The 7,036-nt window shown below is 35.1% G+C and overlaps 1 non-coding gene across 1 annotated transcript; it reads left to right on the top strand.

Annotated features, from left to right (window-relative positions):
- The first annotated feature begins 1,439 nt into the window (after positions 1-1,439).
- On the top strand, positions 1,440-1,546 carry LOC133833529 (small nucleolar RNA R71). Its single transcript, XR_009892905.1, has one exon. It is a non-coding gene; the product is annotated as a small nucleolar RNA R71 (small nucleolar RNA).
- Positions 1,547-7,036: the final 5,490 nt, after the last annotated feature.

Below are 7,036 nucleotides of genomic sequence, written 5' to 3'. Positions count from 1 at the left end.
CTCCATATCTAATACAATGAAATTTGCTGGGAAAATGAACTTATCTACCTTTACTAGAACGTCCTCTATAATACCTCTGGGGTGTGTTAATGAACAATCAGTCAGTTGAAGAGTAACAGTAGTGGATCTAGCTTCCCCCAAACCAAGCCTTTTAAATACAGACAGTGGCATTAAATTTATGCTTGCACCCAAATCACATAAAGCTCTCTCACAATGAAAGTTCCCAATGGTGCAAAGTAAAACTGCCCGAATCTCTTAACTTTTGAGGAAGCTTCTTTTGAATAATTGCACTACATTCTTCAGTTAATGCAACAGTTTCATAATCCTCCATTTTTCTCTTATTACACAATATCTCTTTCATAAACTTCACATAACTAGGCATTTGTTCTAGAGCCTCAGCAAAATGAATGTTAATGTGAAGTTTCTTAAATACCTCAAGAAATTTGGAGAATTGTTTGTCAAGATTAGTCTTCTGAAACCGTTGAGGATATGGAATACTTGGTGTAGGCTTGGTGTATTTTTGTTTTTCTGTCTTTGGAAGGTCTTCAGTAACCTCCTCTTGTATTGGACTAGTAACATGTTGATCCTCTGTCTTCTTCCCCTTGTCATCCACTGTAGGTCCATAATACTTAATCCCGCTCCTCAAAGTGACAGCTTGACATTGCTCTTTAGGATTTACCTCTGTGGAACTAGGCAAATTCCCTTGTTGTCTATTAGAAAACATTTATGCCAATTGACCTATTTGTGTCTCCAAACTCCTGATTAAAGACCTTGTCTCTATCATGAATTGATTTAATTGGTCTGGCTGAATTGTTGGTGGGTTCATTTGAGGATGTGATGGTGGATGAGATGGGTGTGGGTTTGGATCATAATACGGTCTAGTATGTAGTTCATAAGTCACTTGATTAAGGGGTTGTTGAGGTGGATACTGTGGTTGTAACCCCTGATTATTTTCCCAAGACAAATTACGGTGATTTTTTCAAGCAAGAGTATAGGAATTGGAGTAAGTGTAGGGTGCAGGTCTTGAAAAGTTACCAATAACCTATGCCTATTCGAAAGGCATATTATTCACATCTGTTAAGCAACTAGTTGTGCTCGGGCATTGTTCATACGAATGTGGTCCCCCACAAATGTCATAATTCATGACATTCTGTACTTGCATTGCTTGTGCGACAAGATTAGTTTGCTGCCATTGCTTTGTTAGAGATGCCACTTAAGCGGTCAATAGTGCAATTGGATCAACTTCTAAGACTCCTGCTACTTTCTTATTCTCACGCTTAGTAGACCAATTATAGTTATTCATGGCCATCTCTTCCAATAATTCATATGCTTCATTAGCTCTTTTTCTCATAAACACTCCTCCTGATGCTGCATCTATTATTGTCCTTGTAGTGCCCCCCAAACCATTGAAAAATGTATGAACTAGTAGCCAGTTCTCTATTCCATGATGTGAGCATTTCCTTTACAACTCTTTAAATCGTTCCCATGCATCATATAAAGACTCCCCATCCAGCTGATGGAAATTAATTATCTATCCTCTTATTCTGGCTGACTTGGCAGGAGGAAAATATTTACCAAGGAATTTCTGAGCCAAATCTTCCCAAGTAACTATAGATTTGGCTTGTAATGAATTCAACCAACTCTTAGCTCTGTCCCTCATTGAAAATGGGTATAATCTCAATCTTACAGCATCGTTACTCTCCCCATTCATTTTGAATGTCGCACATAGCTCTTAAAAGTTTGTGATATGGAGATTTGGATCCTCATTTGGTAACCCCCCAAATTGTACACAATTTTGTGCCATCTGAATAATTGAGGGTTTTATCTCAAAATTATTTTCCTCAACAGTTAGAGGAGGAATGCTTGAATATATCCCCATAATAGTAGGGAGTACATAGTTTCTTAATGGTAGATCGACTTCAACTGCATTACCCATATTTGCATTGTTGTTGACAACGTTATTTGTGTTCTCAGCCATGACAAAGTCCAGACTTTTCTTTATCTTGCGATTTTCTCTGCACGTTCTCTCAATTTCAAGAACTATTGGTATGCGTGCCTTTTGTCTACTTCCCCGCATATACCAATAATTACTGAAACAAAAAACAACCTCGATCCAAATAAGTGTAAAACCATAAAAAAAAACAAATTAGAACAAACAACAATTAACTTTGATATTGGAAATTAAGTCCCTTGCAACGGTGCCAAAAACTTGATCATGAAAATATATACACTACAACATTTTTGACCAAATATCACATTGATATATGACAGATTTTAAGAAGCGTCATTAATACTTTATGGAAATAAAAAAAAGGCCCACATATTTTTGAGCAAATGAATTAATAGCGCCAAATACTTTCTTATTTTATTATTTCATTAATCTCATTCTCTAAAGTAACCTATCTCATTTTCTCTCTCAACTCTCTTCTCTCATCGCCGTACCCTTTTTCTTCTCAACGCTCTATCTCCCTCACATCTATTTAATTTCTAACCTCTCAACTCCATTTTTTCACATCCTCTCTTGCAGGTGGCTGGTGTGGGAAACTCGACGGAGGTGGTGACGGGGGCTTGACCGCACAGGAGCTTGACAATTTCTATCTCTGCTATAGTCATTTAATGTTCGCCAGTGTGCGGGGTCGAGCGTGGGACTAGGTTCGTTGGTGGAGAGCGAGACAGAGGAGGGAGACAAACAAAGAGAATGGAAATGTGAAGCAGAGATCGGCTTTGGAGGAAAAAGAAGCTCTAAGAGTAGAAGTCACAAATCATGGAACTAGAAAATGGAAGGATATTCAGAGACCCCAAATTCAATCCCTATCTTGTCAATTTTTCCAATATTGATCTCAAGGTCTGCATTTTTTTTTTCTTTTGCCTTTTCTTTTTGGGCATTGAATCCTTGACTATGATCTTGGAATTTATATACTCTGTAATTTTCATAATAGCTTTTGAGAAAGTCACTTTCGACTTAATTCTCTTTGAATTGGGAGAGGCATTTGGCATGAAGTTTGAGTTTCATTTAGGTTTTTCTTCTATTAAAATTTCTCTTTTGGTTGTGTACAAGTATTTTGAAAATGATGCGAGTTTGCAATAATATTAGTGCTATTTTGGTTGTGTACAGAAATATTCCAAGAGTCCAAGATTTTCGGTTTATGAAAGACAAAAAGCAAGAGGCATTCTCATCTTTCATGCACTGCAACTCTTATCTTTCATGCAAGGCACATAACCTCATGACACCAGGTCTTCATGGCAGCTCACCTCATTAGTCATGGCACCAATTCGAAAGGACACCTCAAAGCTTCACAAAAGCCAGATGGCAGCAAGCAGTAGGCACAACACCTCAGTATCTCACGGCATCAGGTCTTCATTTATTAAGATTTTTTTTAACAAATTTCTGAAGTCAACTCTATATTTGCTCAGGTATATACATGTAATACTGTCTATGAGATATACTTTTATATGTATAATATTTGCAAGATTTGATCTAAGATCTAGACAATATTCACTCTACAGAAGACACCAGGTGGGTCACGTGCCCCATCTGTTGTCTCATTCGCTTAAGAGTTTTATATATTTTCACTAAATGGCTTCTTAGAATAAATGGCTCGTTTGTTCAAACAAAATAATGGAAAATAGAAAGTGATTAGCAATTATATATGCAATTCACTAGTTGACAAAGGTGTCAATTTTCAGCTCCGCTTCACTTCATTCCTTGAATTGAGGATCACTTCATAAATTAAAATTTGTGGTCTTTTATTTAATCCTATTGTGTATTATGTTTATCCAATAGCATGGTAATTATATATAAATAAGTGCTAACACACTCTCTTTTCCGAAAAAAATAAAAATAAAAAATAAATGAAAGCTGGCACTCTTATATTATTATTGAGCCGTCGAAGATTAATATATCAAGTTATTGGGCACTTTTGTTGCTTTTTCTCAATTTCCTCCTCTTGCCCTTTCCATTGCTTTATTGTTTATTGATTGAATTTGTGGACTAGTCATGGTGTCTTTAAGTAATTGTTTCTTCACATCATAACTATAAAACCATTGTCATTGGTACAAGGGTACTCTAGTGATTACTTGCTTTCCCCAATTGAGTATATTAGGCCAATTCTATTGGCACTGGGTTCTATTTTTCATTTTTCATTTAGCATTAAATGCATATACAATACAAGAACTTTTTCATGTATGATTTTCAAGTGGTGGAGCTATTGTTTCTCTTTGATGTTTTTGATGTTTCCCTTCAACTCAGTGGCATTTTATCCTTTTGAGCTCTTGTATCTTTCATTTCATATGAGCATGCTTTTTTGGTAAAAAAATTTGTGAATGTTTAGACATATTACAACAATTTTGAGTCATCAGACCATTGATGGTTGAAGGATGATCACTTGAAGCACACCACGACACCCTTCCTTTTTCTTTCTCTCTGCCTCAGCCCTCAGGCGCCAAGCAAGAACAAGGGCCCATATGTGGTTCTCTCTTTTTCTCTATCTTCCTCTCCATGTGTGTCGCATTCTCAGGATGAGTTTTATTTTTATTTTTATATATATAAATTCGTTTGAATATACTGTGTATACATATGTTCGTTTGACTAATTAACCTTAGTTTTTGAACATAAATTTCAATGTTAAGGTCTACCGATTGAATGATGATGGAAAATGGGATGATCAAGGTTGGGCATGTCACTCTTGACAATTTGGAGGATTTTTCTTTTCCTTGATCCATCCTTATGCACATTTAGTGTTAAAGAATTTTACAAACCCTTTCAAATAAAATTTTTTGGTGGTTGCTATATATTGTTTGTATTATGACTGAATGTGAATATCATTTAGTCATTATTACACAACAAATAGAAGAGCTTGGTTTATTTGTTTGTGATGGCATAACTTTTGCATTGTATTAGTGTAGATGGCATTTTTTGAAAGCAAGAAGGTATTTGTGTGCTGGTCAGTGTGTTTTTTCTTCCTCTGTGATAACTTCCATTGCGCCAACATGAATTTGTATTTAATTATATGTTTGTTTCTCTTTTGTTTGGAAGATACAATCATCTCATGATGAGATCTAGAAATTTCTTCAGAGTTAGCACTTAGCTTTCAGAAGACAACTCACAACAAGCTACACTTACACATGGTAGCTATAATTCTTTGTTATTTTATCATTATTCTATACAGATTTTTTCCTTTGTTATCTTTTGTTTATTCTACTTTCTAATTTAATGCATATATATAAATATATAATATAGGTATATGTTATATATAAAGGTGTATGCTGGTTCTGTAGTTCCTGAATGGTTCTTGATTAAACTAAAAAATAAAACGATTGATAAAACTTTTTTTCCTAATTTCTTTACTTTAAAATGTGGTTTTATTTTATGAATAACATTGAACCTAGTAGCCATTGCTTGATTGTTCTATTGCTGTATATAATTATTGCTGCTTGTTGTGGAAGCACCACTCATATATTAAGTGATATTATGCAATAAGCACCACTCAGAAGCTTTGATCATGTTTTTTTATTTATTTTTATTTGTCATATGTCTACCAAGTTTTTTCCACTATTGATATATGTACAAGTGTACAAATTTGTAGAGTCCAAGAACTTTACTTAGCTAATTGTTTAGTAGTATTATAGTATGTTTAGTGTTATCATTGTTACTTTAGATTTTTGGTTCAGACCGGGAGTTATTTGGACACTCATAGTAGTACTTATAGATTTTCTAAGTTTAACCTATAGTTTAAGAATATTAAGTATAACCTAAGGTTTGATTAATGTGACTGATATTAAGGATTATATTATTATATTATAAGGTTTAGACATCAACCAATAGGATTTTAAGCACATGTTTTGAATGGTAATTAAGGATTAAGTATTTTTTAGGATTAAATTAAATAAGGGTAAAAGTTTGAATGTATAGGGTCAGTCAGCAGCTTTGAGCACGTTGAGGGCTTAGTCAAGGCTGTTTACTCCATTCAAACTCAGCTAAAAATGTGTAAATTCGTGTTTAAATATTCAGCGTATGCCGATATATCACAGCTATAGGGGGCGATATATCGCAGCACGTAGATACGGAAAACACGAATCGATGCACGGTCGCCTCGGGAACAAAGGTCCAGGCGATATATCGCCTATAGGGGGCGATATATCGCCTCCACCAGCAAGAATTCAAATACTTTTGAATTCTTTTCCCTTCAGCCATTCAAACTCCTTCAACAGTCCAGCATCTTCTGAACGAGTCTTCAGCCTCTGCTGAACGATTATTCAAATGATTTTCACTTAAAAAGCCATTATTTTTATTCAAGTAAAATCAAGATATTTTCATTCCCAAACTCTATAAATAGGACCTAGTACCCAGCCATTATTCACCATTTGCTCTAAGTTCAGAGGCTGCTAGTGTTAAGTGAGTGTGAGAGTGTAAACACTTGGTTTGGGGAAAAACTATAAGCTTAAACATCATAAGCTTATCAAACACTTGGGAAGTGAGTTCTATAGTATTTCGGTGGAGGTTAGATTGATCTTGCAATCTTTGAGGTAAACCCAAAACTCTAGTTCTTTTCTGTATTTTTATGTTATTTCCTTTCTCAAAACCTTCTACTCAGTCCCCTAACCTTATTCTTATTTTGGTTAGGGAATCCAAACTTTTAAGCATATAAGTCGGTAAGTATGTTTTCTATGGTTTAGTCTTTCCATCTCTTTCATTTCATCTCCTTTCTTTAGACTTACTCTTTCTTATGGTTTTAGGAGTGTTCCAACAATCCCAACTCAGTCCATAATCTCGGTAACTTTGGTAAGGAAATAGGCTAGAATCAACATGTTATGTGCTTATGTTATCTATATGTTTTATGTTATTAAAAGTGTTATGATATGTATATGTGTATGTTTGTAGGCTTGGGCATATGACCCATATGACTAACAAGACCCCAAATGGGTTATGGGCATATGACCTACTTAGCTAGTAGGACCCCACTAATCCCATGGGCATATGCTTGTTTAGTCTATGGGACCCCAAGTAATAATGGCCATTATAATAAGTGTATGTTAT

This window comes from Humulus lupulus, chromosome 4 (assembly GCF_963169125.1).
Source record: "Humulus lupulus chromosome 4, drHumLupu1.1, whole genome shotgun sequence".
In the NCBI taxonomy this organism is placed as follows: Eukaryota; Viridiplantae; Streptophyta; class Magnoliopsida; order Rosales; family Cannabaceae; genus Humulus; species Humulus lupulus.
The sequence above is the reverse complement of the archived record's forward strand: the minus strand, read 5'-3'. Positions and strand labels throughout refer to the sequence as shown.